Source organism: Mastigoproctus giganteus, chromosome 14 (genome assembly GCF_048544385.1).
Source record: "Mastigoproctus giganteus isolate SK-2022 chromosome 14, ASM4854438v1, whole genome shotgun sequence".
Taxonomy (NCBI): Eukaryota; Metazoa; Arthropoda; class Arachnida; order Uropygi; family Thelyphonidae; genus Mastigoproctus; species Mastigoproctus giganteus.
Window position 1 is genome coordinate 90,486,866 of NC_143588.1, and position 18,797 is coordinate 90,505,662.

An 18,797-nucleotide genomic window follows, 5' to 3' on the forward strand; every position below is an offset into this window, starting at 1 on the left:
AAAGCCTTGAATGGTTTGAGCATGCTCAATACTGATGGGATTCTTCCTCTTGCTCAGAATAATCACCTAATAGGGCATAAATTCAAATTGAGGAAAGACGGTTGTAGGATAGATGTGCAGAAATTTGCCTTTAGCCAGCGGGTGGTTGATTGCTGGAATAAACTTCCATCTGTCGTTGTAGAAGTTGATAGCTTAAATAGATTCAAGGCAGAACTTAACAAACATTTGGAGTGAGGGGATGGATGAAATAAGGGTTTTTTTTTTTTTTTTACTGATGCTATATAAGCTTGCTTTCTTGCATCATGTGCCCTTGATAATGCTAATGCTAATCACAATGAATGTGTTAATTAGACAGCACCCAATAATGATTCAACTCTAAATTCACTAACTTCAGTTTTGTTGTTTCTCATTTATTCTCTCTACTTTTGTCCTTGGAACAACTTACCACTACATTTATTTTCTGAATATTACAACTTATGGAGGTGAAAGAAAGTGTGAAGAAGTTTCCTCACTTTTACTAACCTTTTTTTATAAGATCACCACAGAATATGTATTAATAAGATGTTGAAGTGAGATTGGATAGTGCACTTCCAAATATATTAAAATCCATGCTGTGTTTGGCACATTTATCATTTACGGCAATGGTGTTCAACCTTTTCCCGTACGGGGGCCATATTCAAAATTAGATTTATTTCATGGGCCGCACCGAAAATATAATATATGTAATATATACATATATTATATTTTTCATATAATATATGTATATGTTATATAAAAAATGGAAATTCCCAATACTTTTATGTGCAACAAATCTATATCAGTAATTTATTTTTTAGATTTTTTTAAAATTATAAAAATATGAATTACTTTTTTTTTAAATTCTTTACTTTTGTTTTTGTTTTTAAAAAAAAACCAACAACTTTACTTTTGCTTTTAAATGGTCACTTTAGAAATTTTACAACCTGAAAAGGATAACTGCTTTTCAATATTAAGGTAAATCAATAAATATAATGATACACCTAAAATTGAAAATATTCAAAAATACACTTACTGAATACATTCACTAAAATACATTTACTGAACAAAACTTAACATTTAATGAGATGATTAAGGCTGAATATGTTTAGATAACTGTTCAAAATTTGGTTGAAAATTTTTGACGCAAATTCTCAATACAGAATGAAGATGCTCATCTGTTATTCTGTTTCTTTTTAAATATATATTTGATTTCATGTGTGAAAAAACTTGCCCGCAACCATACGTTGATCCGAACAAAGTAGCCATTTTCGTGGTATTTTATTTTATTAGAGGAAAATCTTAAGATGGGAGAGAGCAAGCCTTGTAGAATTAAAGTACTGTAGTTTATTTTTGCAGTCAATATAGAGTACTTTGTTGTATACCTCGTATAACAGAGTAGTCAGGTTCCTATAAAATCTCATGATCACAGGAACATAATCACAAAAAGGGTGATTACGTTCCAAATGCTAACAAAAATACAACAATGTTAACAAAACTAACAAAAAATACACCATTCTAGATTTCGTGTATTTTCTGCTCTTCTGGGGTTGCTTTTGCTTGATATATCTTTGTAAATTTCATTGTGTGGAACTAATTAAAGCTCCCTTTTGAACTTTGTGCTCCTTCCAGTCGAAGAATCTGCATTCAAAAAATAAGATTCTAATTGCTCGGCTTTCTGCCTTCCTCTATACTTTTAGTGTAAAATTTGGGACTTCAGAATTTTCATCTGCGCTATCATCCTCTGAATTTATTTGATTTGCCTCCAATACCATTTGCACCAAATTCGCTTCATCAGCCTCTTTTTATACCAGTAATTCTAACGTCTTCAGTAATCGTACCTTTTTTTTTTTTTTAGAAGTATCAGTGACTAAGGCCATGTTGCTCTGTGTATATTGTATATAAATTGCGTGTGTTCTGGGGTCGATTTTCCATTTTACTGGATGAAAAACCAGAGTTTCCGGGAGAACAAACCATGCTAGCCTCGCCTGAGACTGAGCAACTCAGCCACGTTGTGAAAAAGACCCATAAAAATTCCTCCGTCATTGACGAGATTCGAACTTAGGTTGTTTCCACCCAGATGGTGATTCTACCAACTGTGCTACCCATGAGGGCTTCAGTAGTCATATCATCAAAATCTTCCCTTCCTACCAACTTAGCAATTTCTACTATTGCACTGATTCTGTTTTCTGCCATCTTGATCATATTTCCCGAATGAACTGACTCTGGTCATACATTTTTCCAATACGAATTTAATGTTGACGGTTTTACTTCTTTGAGCAGTAAGGTTGTGATTCCGATACAGTACACAATTGAAAAATGTTTACATGCCTTCGTCACTTCAATTTTTCATCATTCAATTTGGAATAAATTTTTTTTCCAAAATCTATTATAACGATTTTCTGATGTAATGATTTTCAATGGTAGATATGATGCCTTGATCTAATGGCTAAATTAAAGAAGTTGTGCTAGGTGGTAGGAACATTACTTCAACGTTTGGATGACTTAAATCTTTTGGGTGGCCTGGCATGTTATCCAATAGTAATAAAACTTTGAAATCTAGATTTTTTCCACAAGTTCAATAGTACAGAATCTAACACGGTGATTTCCCAATAATTTTTTTTTTTTTTTTGCATAACAATTAGCGAGCCAAAAGTGGGGATTCACAAAAAAAGAATGTAAATGTTTAAAAATTACATCCAATGTAATAGCAGAGTTTTTTTAAGCACAAAAGCTTAAAAATACAGTGTTATGCGAGGTTTGCCCCAATTCTCTAACCGTGTTATATAAGTACCACACTTTATCCACCATGTTAGAGCGAAACAGTGTGATACAGGGATTGCCTGTACTTATTTTGGAACCATGTTTTGGCTTGAAGACCAATAATTTCAAGTTGCAAGCTGGGATTGTATTTTTCATGGAAATAAATGGGTTCAACAAGCTGATGTCTTTTTCATAGGGTCTTATATCAGCAAATCGACTTTCAGACTCGTCAAAAAGTAATTGTAATAACGAGAGGCAACAATTCTTTGGAAATGTGTTTCTCCTTTAGCTCGGTACAACATTCTTGCTCAATTTTGATTAAAATAATAACAACTTATTCTGAAACGATTCTACGTCACCAAACAAATCAGATTAATTTTCCTTCACCTTGTAGTTTTAAATTAAGAGCATTTATTTGACTAAACATGTCTGTATGAATTTCAAGATCAAGCAGCCACTCCATATTTGATAGTTGTTTTATTGGTTTCCCTTTTTCTGTTATAAAAATATCAATTTCATGATGTAGTTTAAAGAACCGATGTAATACTTTGCCACAAGGCATCTCACTGAACAATATACAATTACATCTTGGTAGTCAGCTTAAATTTCTGAAAGAAACCATAAAACATTCGGTGATTAAGGCCATGTGATCTTATAAAATTTACAGTTGAAATAACCACATTCATAACGTGTTGGAGGTTCAATACTTTCCCACAAAGAACTTGATGCACAATGCAGTGAATTCCAATCAGAGTTTCAGCTCCGATATCTATCATTTTCTTGGTATTCTACCCATAAGCCCAATGCTTTTTGCACCGCTAGCTGTGACTCCTACCGGGTTTTTAATATTTAATCCTAACTTTTCAATAGATTGGCAATAATTTTCAAAACGATTTTCATTTACAGTTGTTCTGTGCATCCTCCGTAGGTCAGCTACAAAATTATCATTAATTCCAGGTATGAAGATAAGGAGTTGGGTTGTGTCATTTGCATCAGTACTGTCATCCAGTGCCACGCCAAAATATTTCATTTGTTTTATGTTTTCCAAAAGTTGTTCGAACAAATTCTTTCCAATATCTTCTACTTTTCGCATAATTGTTTGTCAAGACAAATGTCTTGTATCATTGTTTGTTTCTCCGTACACATTTTTCCACAACTTTTAACAAACAACGCTTAACAAATTCACCATCACTGAACGGTTTACTTTCAAAAGCGATCAAATGTGCAACAAGAGCTAGAAAATCTTGATAACTGGCACTTATAGCATATAAATTTCTTGACTGATATGTTTTCAGTGCATTTTGTTGTTTTCTTAATTTGTTTTGTAACTCTGAACACTTTGCTCTTTACAACACTCCTTTATGTTGATCATAAGATTTATGCTTGGAATCATAGTGTCATTTTAAAGTATATTCTTTGAAAACTCACACAGTCTCCTTACATACCAAATACACTGCTTTTTCATGGTAATCAATGAAGAAATAGTCTTCAGTCCACCTTTGATCAAAAACACGACACTTCAAATCGATTTTCCTCTTTTGGAACATTTTTAAGGATGATTTTTTTAATTCAATACAAATTAATAATAAATAATTCAATATAATGAACAAATTATATCAAAATAGTAGAATTCCATGATAGGAAAAGATTGATATGTACATAACTATATTTAGCGTACATATGACGGCACTGAACCACATGTGCACGTTTGATACAGTCATGCTCGACCAAACCAAAAACCAAACTATTAGTTTTAGGCCACCCGAATAATTAAATCCATCTGCCATTGTGTATTCTGTCTGTAAATTGCATATGTTCTCTGGTCGATTTGCCTATTTTGCTGGACAAAAAACCGGAGTTACCAGGGGAAAACCATGCTATCTACGCCTGAGTCCAACTAACAGCCACAGAATGAAAGTTGAGCTCGACACTTGCATGGCTATACATGCAGCGGGGTGACTCTCTAAAATGCTGTTTCAGTTCACTTTCCATGCAGGCTGCATAAAAATTAATCTCAGGCCGAATTCGGCCTGCAGGCTGTAGGTTCGACACCACTGATTTACGGCATGGCATGTTTAAAAGTTTGCATTTTTGGCTCACACAGAATTCACCAAATTGTTGTAGTCACCGAACGAACTGTCATACCAGCCAAATTGTCTTTCACCACACTGTTATATACTCAATTTCCATACACTAAATTGTTGTTCACAATGAATTGTGTTTTACTAAATTTATGTTGACCCACACGTTGCCATAAACATACAGGTTGTTGTTTTTAATTAAATCAATACATTTGTCAAGATTTTATGTATTTTGCTTGATTAATAAATTCACAGAGCATATTCCTCAGTTCCTTTTCTGACTTTATAGAGAGAAATTTTTTTTTCAAAATTGTAGTAGTAGTAGCAGCAAATTATGCAAGAAAGTATGCTTATATGGCATCAACATAAAAAAAAACAAAAAAAAAAAACTACACACTTTACCCATCCATACCCTCCAAAAATTTGTCTAGTACTTCCTTGAATTCATTCAAACCACCCACTTTCATAACAGATGGAAGTCTGTTCCAACAATCAATCACCTCCCGAAAGCAAACTTCTGCACATCTATCATGCAACCATCCTTCATCAACTTGAATTTGTGTCCCCCCCCCCCCTTTTGTTCCCTTCAACAATCTGGTTTCCCTTTCCTGTACCTGTTCCAGCAGCAAGGCCATGCCGAGCCATTTTAGTACCCGAGGCAAGAATGAAAAAATGTGCCTTATTGTTAATCATGATAACGTTGGCAATTATTTAATCCTTCTTTTGGTGCCCCTTTCAGCTTTTAATCTGAGGCAAGAGCCTCATTCGCCTCACTCTCGGGCATGGCTCTGTCCAGCAGATCTATATCTTTCCTAAAGTGAGGCCTTCAGACTTGTATATAGACTGGTAGCCTGGCAGCCAGGCTGCACTGCTCAGAGAATTTCATATCTGACTGTGCAATTATCCCCCCCAAGTCTTTTTAATTTTCTACTACCCGCAGTGTAGTATCGCACAGTTGATAAGTATAAATAGTTGATAAGTGCAAAAAGTATCCAAGTAAATGTACATTAAGAAAACAATTAATCTGGACACTTGTTATGATTATGTTTTGCCAATAACTGGTGGTCAAGCAATTATGTGGGAAGATATATTGTCAACATAATAATTAGGAATCATGGAGGCCAGAAAACCCCCAAACTGTATTTACTTACATCTGAAATAAGAAAGGCAAACAACTCAACTGCTGGCCAACTCATTATAAATGTTCTTTCTGTTCATTAGGCATTAAGCATAATGTTCTGATGCTTCTGATCAACATAACTCAAGGCGCCTCCGTAGCCAGGTGGGAAGGAGCAGCAGTGCGTAGCACACGCTTCTTGATTAGACCGGGGTTCGAGCCCGTCACCACCAAATATGGAGGGTGCGGAAAGGTCAGGGAATGACCACCGCATATCCCGGAGCAATATGGCCTTAGTTGCTAATGCTCCTAAAAACCAAAATAACTAACTAACTAACTAACATAACTCATTTATATAAAGAAAGTGGCAAGAGTTTTTAAAATTCTTTTCCCTTCATTGCATCATATAATTTGTTTAGCTGAAGCACTCTGTAGAGTTGCAGAGAAAGTATGCAATTAATTTTCTGATGTTGACCTATTAATGTCAAATGGTAACAAGAGTTCTGAAAAGATCTATCATGTTTTCAAGTGTTCAAGGAAATTGTCATGAGAACATTGATTTCTGCTCCACTTTACTAAGCAAAAAATTTTGACATGGTGAAATACATTGGATGAAGAGAATGCCTTCAATATGTATCATGAAACAAATGCTGAAAAAGTCAATCTGAAATTATCTCTCACTTTACAAACTAACTATAACCATTGTTGTTCACTTTTCAAGGTTGACTCCCAAATGAATTTAATTGAAAAGTGAACAATTTCAAACTAACTATAATCACTGTTGTTCACTTTTCAAACTAGCCATATGGATGAGAAAATGGATGAGACTTTGGTGTAACTTTAACAAGTAGTTATTTATATTTTGAAATTAATTAGCTGTGCTGCACATGAAAAAAATATGATACTGTGTTCTAACCAAATCTTAAGAGAAAATAAAGATATTTGCACTGTTAATGAAAGGCATTCTGCTCAAATTTATATGAATTCTGAAAATTCTGAAGTTTTAAGCATTCTCCAATGACCTTAAGGAGAATGTGCTTTCTCTTCCAGTGAACTGAAAGAGAAAGCATATTCTGTCCAAGAGATGTTTTTCTCTTACTGGAAGCAAAGATTTGATTTTTAAAAATCTGAATAAAATTGTTATTATGTGTGTCAAATAATAACAATTATCTGTCTTTTTTTTCATTAAGATTGCTCAGTGTAATACTTTGCATAGTATGTTTGAATTAATATTGATCGAGATCAGTACCATACGGTACCATGAAAATTTCTTAAATTTTAGTTGGGTGGTGCACCCATTTGATAGCTGCTGGGGAGAACGCTGTTGCTGTAATAGTATTTTATATATAGGGGAAGCTTGCCTGAATTAGAACTCCTGATTCTGAAGTTAAAAAATCACATAAAACATGCCACCAAAATTCTTGAAGGTTTACCAGAGGAACTGGCACACATATATCCATATAATAAAGATTTTTTATTTCCAATATTAACAGAATAATTGCAAGTAATTAACACAAATGGTTTAATTTAGGAAGCCAGGTCCTTAACTGGACCAGAGTGAGTATCTTAGGTTGGACTGGCTTGTAAGTTATATTGGAATGTCAAATTTAATTATTTTAAGCAAAACAGAATACACACAAAATATAATAGAACCAATTATTAGAAATTAGGGCATATATTTTATTAAATGAAATTAAAATTGGTAAAGGTTCATTTTCTGAACTGTTATCAACCCAGTCTCACCTCAATCTAATACTCCTATTGACATAATTCCCATTTTGTCAATAATTTTTTTTCTAATTTATCATAAAATTTCTTGATGCAGTTCTTGTAAAATCAGAAGCATTGGCAATTGATATGGCTTTCAGTTGTTTAGATGTTAATTCTATCCATGACATTATATTTTTTCTACCCATTTTTAAAAATATTTTAAATTAAAATAAAATAATTATAAAACTATTTAAAAATTATTTTTAAAGAAATTAAAGTGAGATTAATCTCTTTTGGAAACTGAAAAACTAATATGCAGTCTGTTGTCATAAAATCAAAGATACTCTTCCAGGTTCAGAGCATTTATTAACCAGTCCTCTGATTCAGGAGGTTTTCATGTGAGTCATGACCAGAAGTGCTGCATGCCTATGAGGTTCCTTTGTGTAAAGTTTGATCAGCAATACCCCCTGCCCCAAAAAAAGAATAAAAAATAATAGCAGACAGCTATTTTAACATAATTATCTAATGTATGTCTAATTAAACATAGTGCTTAATTAGACATATTAACATAGTGTTTAATTATGTTAATAATTAAACACTATGTTAACTACAACTATGTTCTAACACTGCAACAAAAAATTTATATATATAAAACAAATTTTAGATAATAATGTAATGTCTGATAACATTTTAGTAATATTTATGTTAAGTACAAACAAAAACAAGAATAATCATTCCAATTTATAATTTTTAGTTATTCCAATTTTTAAAATTCATAAACTATTAAACTCCAGATGGCATCCCACTTGATTAAACACCTTTGTGCGGTGCACAACCTGCATACCTGCACATAGTGGCCTTGTTCATGACCTACCTTGGGTGGGTGGAGTAAAATTTAAAGAGAGGGGCCATGAAATTTTTAAAATTATGCCTCGGGTTTTAAGTATGATTATTTTTGTTTGTTTCTAGTGCAACAGTCTTATTTCATAAAGTTGTAATGCTCTTTCATTGTTTTTGTTTGATATACCGATTACAATGTAATTATTAAAAGTAAGTGGTATATTTATTTATTGTTAAACAATAACCCAAATGAAACCATTAGTTTTATTTATAGGGACCCCTGGGAGTTACACAAGTTTATTTATCATTTCAGGAGGTTTTAGAAATTCATTTATCATTTTAGAAGGTCACGACATATCAAAGTTTGAGATCCCCTGAACTAAATTGAGTAAAGTTTCATAATTCATAAAGTTGTATTTTGAAACGAATGGAACCTTACTGTTGTGCTAAGATCCATTTACATGAAGAGAGAATTTTATATAAGGGTGCATTTATAAATTTGCAGGCCCTAAATGAAATATGAATTTATGGACCTTGGAGAGAATATGTGTATGTGAACCCCAGAAGGAAAATATTCAAATAATAATGCTCAAAACACCAATTTTAGTTTTGCCACTTGTTTGTTGCTACAAACAAGTGGCAAAACTATAAATTCTGTCCCCTCATTTGCAGTGGTGCACCTAGCTGTGAGGTAGTTTTGCCACTATGAAGGAAAAAAAAAATTTCAGAGTGGAAAAATACAGTGAGAAAGGAAATTTTCACAGTGGCTTTCATTTTACTACAAGTTGAACTTTTCAGTCTAATTCCCATTAAAATAAAAAATTAGTCAAGTGAAAAAAAAGATCAATGAGCTAAAAGAAAGAAAGGATATTGATCAGTATGAATGCCAAAGAACAGTTGCAAGAGAGCCCCCTGTCATGCATTTACTCCTTATTACGTGAATCGAGAAGTGTTTACATCATGCCATTCACTATAACTGGAGCTAGAGTATGTGGGGCCAGTGCAGGGATGGCATTCTAGTATATCCCCATTCTGTCCACCTGTGTGGGGTTAGATATGTTGTACTTTGCATACTTGCCTAGAACTGATACTGCAGTTGTTTATCACTATAGCATAGCTTGAGAAGTATTTAGCTAGCTTTTTAAATCTGCTGAAGTTTAAGACAAGTGGTTGACACTGCAACTGGATAACCTGGAAATATGGCACCAAAAATATTCCGTCCTGCATTTTGTTTTATTGTAAGTAGCCTGATAAGTAGTAAGATATCAATATGCATATCAGCATAGCAACAAAATTAATTATTTGTACTTATGAATAAATACGGTTCAGAAATAAGATTTTTGGATATTTATTCCTGATTTACCCGTCATATAGTATTTCAATTTAATATTATTACTCTATGGATACAAGGAGTAATATTATTACTCTGCAATCCTGAAAGGTATAAATTATACTTTCCAGGATTTTAATACCGAAACAGTCATATACTTACCTATATTTATCCACTTTCTTTGCATGACTGAGGGCAGGTAAAGACAAAAACAAAAATGAATAAATTTTATTTTAAAATTGCACTTAATAATCCAATCAAATATTTTTAATATGATAAAAGTAAACAAAATTTACATTTATTGAGAGTGTTAATCATTTTAATATATACTTATTCATTTGAAAAAAGCCACGAATTGAGAGGGTTAAATTTGAAGGTGTCTGCAATTCTGTCCAGACACAATAGGAGGGAGTATATAATGACAGCCTTTTCAATCAATTCGGCCCTGGAGAGACTGTGCAAGGCTCATAGAGTAGAATTTTTCTCAGCCTGGTCTGTGCTTGTTAACAGGAAAGACTGCTTCTACAGGATAGGATATACTTAAATAAAAAGGGTGCAAGAATATTTGCTGATGCTATCGAGGCAGTGTTAGGTTGGTCGGAAAACTGCTAGCTTGGGGATACACGGACTAATAGATTAACAGTAGCCGCTTGCAGAGTGAAAGTGATTCTTGCACTGCTTCTATTGGAATGAGCAGCAGCCTGGAAAACAAGGTGCTGGGGATTTCAGAGACTGCCGGGAGTCATTGCAGAACAAGTAAATACATGGGCTGTATTAGGGTAGTTAAGAATAAGAACAGGTGCATGTATACTTGCGCACACACCAATGCTAGGAGTGTAGTAAATAAATTTGAGGTGTTGGTCAAAACATCAAAGGCAGATATTGTTGGGATATCAGAGACATGGTGTCACACAGACATAAGGAATGCAGAATTGGAATTTGGGGAGTACAGGAAAGATATACAGGATAGGAAGGGTTATGCAATTAGTTAAGAAACACATAAAATCTAAGGAAGTGCATCCAATTGACATGGGTGGACAGTGCAGTGTTGAGTCAGTTTGGTGTGACATCAGCACTGGGAAAGCAAAATTGAGAGTAGGAGTGTGTTATAGGCCTAATGAATCTGATGAGTACAATGAATAGCTATATAGAAAAATAGGGTAGGCCAGTAAATCAGACGTCTTATAATGAGGGATTTTAATTTCCCAGATATTGAGTGGAACTTGTGTGTTGATCATTTGCACACTAGCAGCAAGGCTTTTGTGGATTTATTGGATGATTGTTTTCTACATCAGCATGTTTTAGGATGTAACCATAGGGAGTAATACTATTGATCTGATTATCAGTAGTGATTCCTTCATGCATTAAGAATCTGCAGATAAAGGAACCACTAGGTGGCAGTGATCACTGTGTGCTGATGTCGGATTTACTCAGAGAGGTAACAACCATCAGGGTTAAGGAAATGGTTTTTGCTTTCGTAAAGGTGACTACGGAGGTCTGAGACAGTTTTTAGTCTATACAGTGAGATCAACTGATGATTTTACCACAGCAAATTCTAAATGGGAAGAATTCAAAGAATTAATCTTGGAAGCTACTAGGCTTTTCATACCAACTAAGAAATATTGTTCAAGGTTTAGGCCTAAATGGATGTCAGATGAACTAATGAGACATTATTATTAGCCATATGGTGCAAGGAAGCCTGAGGCTTTTGCTGCACCAGCCAAAAAAAATTTGTGAGGGAGGGAGTAGGGGACAGAGAGAGAGAGAGAGAGAGAGAGAGAGAGAGAGTCAGAAGCAGAAAGGAATCATCAAGAAAGAGAAGAATGATGATATTCAGCTCAGGACCATGGGTGTGCCAAGCCCATACTCACCAGATGAGCCCCTGGGATTAAACGTGGCAGAGAAGAAAAATGCATGGGATACATATAAATTAACAGGTGATGCAGAAGCCTATGGAAGATATAAGCTGGTCTGTAATCAAGTTACAAAGGAGGTTAGGCAGGCAAAGACAGATTACAAGAAATATTTAGCAAAGGATGCAAAGAAAAACAGCAGAGTTGATTTACTTATGTAAACTCTAGAAGGAAGGGGATGAATAAGAGTGGTCCACTTGATATCGATGGTTTAATTGTTGATGCTCCTGCTCAACAATTAAATTCTCCTGCTTGATATCGATGGTTTAATTGTTAATGCTCAGGTAGCTAACAAACTGAATGAGTATTTTGCATCTACATTTACACGAGGAGTTATTCAGGGAGGGGAATACCAGAGGTGTATTAAATTACGGTAATGAGTTAAATAATTTTTTAATAATTGAAAGCAAAGTGGAGAAGAAATTGTTAAAGATAAACATAAAAAAGGCACTGGGGTGGATGAGATCTATCCAGTTATATTAAAGGAAGCAGAAAGGGAAGTAAGCAAACCCTTAGCCATAATTATGAGAGCTTCTTTGGACTGGAGCTGTGCAAATGTGACCCCAATTCACAAAGGAGGATCAAAGGTTGACACAAGTAATTATACACCTGTTAGTTTAACTTCTGTTCCAGGGAAATTAATGGAGGCATTAGTTAAAGAAGCACTGCAGAATCATCTAGACAACACTTCAGTTATAGTATCATTAATATCATTAATAAATACAGAAAACAACAATGGACCCAACACTGAACCCTGAAGGAATCAAGTAATAACATTAGTTCACGAAGAGCAGTGGCCATTGATTACCACTCTCTGTCTTCTCCCACTCAACCATCCCTTTATGCATAGTAGAAATTTTCCTCCGATGCCTCACTGCTCCAATTTGTGCAGCAGTCTTCCATGTGCAACAGTATCAAAAGCCTTTCTAAGATCCAAATATATGATATCAAAGTTATTCCCTGCATCCAGTTCCTTTGTGACCACATTGTAGTATCCAATCAAACTGGTCAAACAAGACTTCCCCTTAACAAAACCATGCTGTGTCCGAGCTATAACTGAAGTCTTTTCTAGATGATCCTGCAGTGTTTCTTTCACCAGTGCCTCCATTAATTTTTCTGGAACAGAAGTTAAACTAACAGGTGTATAATTACTTGTGTTGCCCTTTGATGCTCCTTTGCGAATTGGGGTCACATTAGCACATCTCCAGTCCATGGGTACCTCCCCTGAGTCCAAGGAAGCTCTCATAATTATGGCTAAGGGTTTGCTTCCTTCCTTTGCTGCCTCCTTTAATATAATTGGATAGATCCCATTCACCTGAGGTGCCTTTCTTATGTTTATCTTCAACAATTTCTCCTCCACTTTCCTCTCAGTTATTACTAAATTATCTAGCTCACTGCCAGAGTTTAATTCACCTCCGGCATTCCTCTCCCTGAATAACTCCTCATGCGTGAATGTAGATGCAAAATACTGATTTAGTTTGTTAGCCACATGAGCAGGATCATCAACAGTTGAACCATCGATATCCAGTGGACCAACCCGATTCATCCCCCTCCTTCTATAGTTTACATAATTAAGAACTCTTTGCTGTTTTTCTTTGAATCCTTGCCAAAGATTTCTTGTAATCTGATTTTGCCTGCCTAACCTCCTTTGTGACTTGGTTACAGACCAGCTTATATCTGTCATAGGCTTCCATGTCACCCATTAATTTATATGCATGCCATGCATTTTCTTCTCTGCCACATGTCTCATTAGTTCATCTGACATCCATTAAGCCTAAACCTTGAACAATATTTCTTAGTTGGTATGAAAAGCCTAGTTGTTCCAAGATTAATTCTTTGAATGCTTCCCATTTTGAATTTGCTGTTGGTAACATCATCAGTTGGTCCCACCGTACCGAATTTCTATACTGTCTCAGACCTCCCCAGTCGCCTCTACAAAAGCAAAAACCCTTCCCTTTACCCCTGATGGTAGTTATCTCTTTGAGAAAATCCCACTTCAGCACACTGTGAGCACTGCCACCTAGTGGTTCCTTTATCTGCAGATTCTTAATGCATGAAGAATCACTACTGATAATCAGATCAAGAAAATTACTCCCTCTAGTTGCCTCTCGAACATGCTGCTGTAGAAAATAATCATCCAATAAATGCACAAAAGCCTTGCTAGTGTGTGAGTGACCAACCCACAAATTCCAGTCAATATCTGGGAAATTAAAATTCCTCATTATAAGACTCTCTGGTTTAATGGTCCACTCTATTTCCTTTACAGTTCTTCATTGTACTCCTAAGAGTCATTAGTCCTATAACACACTCCTACTTGCAGTGTTAGATGGGTCGGAAAACTGCTAGCTTGGGGAGATACAAGGACTAATAGATTAACAGTAGCCACTGGCAGAGGTAAAAGCGATTCTTGCACTGCTTCTATTGGAATGAGCAGAAGCCTGGAAAACAAGATGCAGGATATTTCAGAGACTGCTGGGAGTCATTGCGGTACAAGTAAACACATGGGTTGTGTTGGAGTAGCTAAGAATAGTAATAGGTGCATGTATACTTGCGTGTACACCAATGCTAGGAGTTTGGTAAATAAATTAGATGAATTTGAGATATTGCTCAAAGCATCAAAGGCAGATATTGTTGGGATATCAGAGACGTGGTGTCACACAGATATAAGGAATGCAGAACTGGAATTTGGTGAGTACCAAATTCCAGTTCTGCATTCCTTATATCTGGAATTTGGTGAGTAAGTCTACAGAAAGGATAGACAGGATAGGAAGGGAGGAGGGGTTATGCTATTAGTTAAGAAACACATAAAATCCAAGGAAGTGAAGCCAATCGACATCGCTGGACAGTGCAGTGTCGAGTCAGTTTGGTGTGACATAAGCACTGGGAGATCAAAATTGAGAGTAATAGTGTGCCATAGGCCTAATGACTCTGATGAGTATAATAAGAAACTGTACAGGGAAATAGAGTGGGCCAGTAAATCAGAGAGTCTTATAATGGGGGATTTTAATTTCCCAGATATTGACTGGAATTTTTGGGTTGGTTACTCACACACTAGCAAAGCTTTTGTGGATTAATTGGATGATTGTTTTCTACATCCGCATGTTCGGGAGAGGCAACTAGAGGGAGTAATACTCTTGATTTGATTATCACTAGTGATTCTTTATGCATTAAGAATCTGCAGATAAAGGAACCACTAGGTGGCAGTGATCACAGTGTTCTGAAGTGGGATTTACTCAAAGAGGTAACTACCATCAGGGGTAAAGGGAAGGGTTATTGCTTTCGTAAAGGCGACTATGATGGTCTGAGACAGTATTTAAATTCTATACAGTGGGACCAACTGATGATGTTACCAACAGCAAATTCAAAATGGGAAGCATTCAAAGAACTTATCTTGGAAGCTACTAGGCTTTACATACCAACTAAGAAATATTGTTCAAGGTTTAGGCCTAAATGGATGTCAGATGAACTAATGAGACATATGGCAGAGAAGAAAAATGCATGGGATACATATAAATTAATACGTGACACAGAAGCCTATGATAGATATAAGTTGGTCTGTAACCAAGTCACAAAGGAGGTTAGGCAGGCAAAGGCAGATTATGAGAAATCTTTGGCAAAGGATGCAAAGAAAAACAGCAAAGAGTTCTTTACTTATGTAAACTCTAGAAGGAAGGGGATGAATCAGATAGGTCCACTTGATATTGATGGTTCAGCTGTTGATGATCCTGCTCAGGTAGCTAACAAACTAAATGAATATTTTGCATCGACATTCACACATGAGGAGTTATTCAGCGAGGGGAATGTCAGAGGTGTATTCAACTCTAGCAGTAAACTAGATAATCTTGTAATAACTGAGAGTAAAGTGGAGGAAAAATTGTTGAAGATAAACACAAGAAAGGCACCTGGGATGGATGGGATCTATCCAGTTATATTAAAGGAGGCAGCAAAGGAAGTAAGCAAACCCTTAGCCATAATTATGAGAGCTTCCTTGGATTCAGGGGAGGTACCCATAGACTCGAGAGATGTGCAAATGTGACCCCGATTCACAAAGGAGGATCAAAGGCTGACACAAGTAATTATAGATCTGTGAGTTTAACTTCTGTTCCAGGAAAATTAATGGAGGCACTGGTTAAAGAAGCACTGCAGGATCATGTAGACAAGACTTCAGTTATAGCTTGGACGCAGCATGGTTTTGTTAAGGGGAAGTCTTGCCTGACCAATTTGATTGGATACTATGATGCAGTCACAAAAGAACTGGATGCAGGGAATAACTTTGATATTATATACTTGGATCTTAGAAAGGCTTTTGATACTGTTGCACATGGAAGACTACTGCACAAATTGGAGCAGTGTGGCATTGGAGGCAAATTGCTGCTGTGGTTGAGGGGGAGAAGACAGACAGTGGTAATCAATGGACACTGCTCATCGTGGACTAATGTTATTAGTGGAGTCCCTCAGGGTTCAGTGTTGGGTCCATTATTGTTTTCTGTATTTAAAAAAAATATTGATGATCGTATATCAAGCTTAATGTCCAAGTTTGCAGATGATACAAAGGTTGGCAGGGTTGTTAAGGACACTACTGACGCTATGCTGCTGCAACAGGATCTGGAAAGGTTGCGCAGATGGGCTGAGAGGTGGCAAATGAAGTTTAACATTGACAAATGTAAAGTACTACACTGACAGTGGTAGAGAATGAAAAGGACCTGGGGGTAATTGTGCAGGCAGATATGAAGTTCTCTGAGCAGTGCAGACGGGCTGCAAGAGTAGCTCATGGTGTCTTGTCAATGATATACAGGAATTTTTCTAGCAGGAATAAGGAGGTGATTATTCCCTTCTATTAGGCAATGGTCAGGCCACACCTTGAGTACTGTATACAGGTCTGGAGGCCTCATTTCAAGAAGAATGTAGAGCTGCTGGAATGAGTACAGAGAAAGGCAATAAGATTGGTGAATGGAACAAAGGGTTGCTCTTACGAAGAAAGGCTTAAGTTTGGCAAATTACAGTGTCTGGAGACTAGGCACCAGCCAGGTGATCTGATAGAGGTGTATAAAACCTTGAATGGTTTGAGCATGCTCAATGCTGATCGGATTCTTCCTCTCGCTCAGAATAATCATCTGAGAGGGCATAAATTTAAATTGAGGAAAGACAGATGTAGGATAGATGTGTGGAAATTTGCCTTTAGCCAGCGAGTAGTTGGTTGGTGGAACAGACTTCCATCCCTTGTTGTGGAAGTTGATAGCCTAAATAAATTTAAGGCTCAGTTGGACAGGTATTTCGAACGAACGGAGGGGTGAAGTGGAAGTTTTTTTTTTTGGCTGATGCTGCATAAGCTTGCTTTCTTGCATCATATGCCTCTACTAATGCTAATGCTACTCTCAATTTTGCTTTCCCAATGCTGATGTCACACCAAACTGACTCAACACTGCACTGTCCACCCATGTCAACTGAATGCACTTCCTTGCATTTTATGTTTCTTAACTAATAGCATAACCCCTCCTACCTTCCTATCCTGTCTATCCTTCTTGTAACCATTGTACTCCCCAAATTCCATTTCTGCATTCCTTATATCTGTGTGACACCACGTTTCTGATATCCCAACAATATCTGTCTTTGATGTTTCGACCAACACTTCAAATTCATCAAATTTATTTACCAAACTCCTAGCATTGGTGTACACACAGGTATACATGCACCTGTTCCTATTCTTAGCTACCCTAACACAACCCATGTGTTTACTTGTACTGCAATGACATAGAAAAGGATTAAAGCAGCATCTGAAATCCCCTGCATTTTGTTTTCCAGGCTGCTGCTCATTCTAATAGAAGCGGTGCAAGAATCACTTTCACCTCTGCCAGCGTCTACTGTTAATCTATTAGTCCACGTATCCCCCCCCCCAAGCTAGCAGTTTTCTGACCCATCTAACACTGCCTCGATTGCATCAACAATTATTCTTGCACCCTTTCTATTTAAGTGTATCCCATTCCTGTAGAAGCACTCTCTCCTGTTAACAAGCACAGTCCCTTGAGCCTTGCACAATCTCTCCAGGGCCGAACTGATCGAAAAGGCTCTCATCATATACGTCCTCCTAAATTGTCTGGGCAGAATTGCAGACACTTTCAAATTCGACCCTAATTCATGGTTTTTTTTCAACAGTGTTCTGTGCTTTTTAAGTAATTCTGCCAGTCTCCTACTCATAATATCATTAGTGCCAACGTGTACAACAATATCAACTTTTGTGCCCTAAAAAATGATATCTGCTCTACACCTGTTAAACAAATGTGTCTACAACTGAAAATGGACATCTTTGGTTAACCGAATGTTAACCAAAGATGTCCATTTTCTGTCAGACAATGCACTGGCTCACACAGCCTTTGCCACCACTACCAACTTTGTTTCCCAGTGTGGATTTGAACTACTGTAGCACCCACCCTATTCTCCTGAACTAGCACTGTCAGACTTCTTGTTTTGAGAAATGAAGAAACCAATGTTTTGATTTAAAAACTTTTGATTTAAATTTAGTAGTATAACATTATTTGGTGATTTTCTGATTAATTTGGTGTATTTATTCTTTACTCGGCCTTGTAATTGCATAAAAGTATCGGTAAAGGTTTCCACGTGTTTCAACTCCGCTAACCGTTCGTAATTTTCCCGCCTTTGTGATACGATATACCGTACTAGATAGCGTTAGTTGAACTTCGTTAGCAGTTAAATTGTACGTTTAAATAAATACATATAACGACTTAGATTACAAACGTAATATAATTAATTTTATTTAACATAATTAATTATACATATAACCACTTAGGTTACGTAACATAAATAATTAGTAAAAACAAATAATTAATACATAACTTGATACGAAAGTTATATAAAGGGATTTCGCAGATAACACTCGTTACTGAAACGTAAATATTTCGTAGATAACACTCGTTACTGAAACGTAAATATTCCGTAGATAACACTCATTACTGAAACATAAATATAGCGTTATAACTGTGTTTGGATACAAGTTTAGGATTTAATTTTGT

General features: G+C 36.0%; 1 protein-coding gene across 1 annotated transcript in view; it reads right to left on the reverse strand.

Annotated features, from left to right (window-relative positions):
• Positions 1-18,797, reverse strand: part of LOC150075341 (doublecortin domain-containing protein 2-like) — a 122,518-nt gene that overhangs the window by 27,502 nt on the left and 76,219 nt on the right. The gene's annotated exons all lie outside the window — the stretch shown is intronic.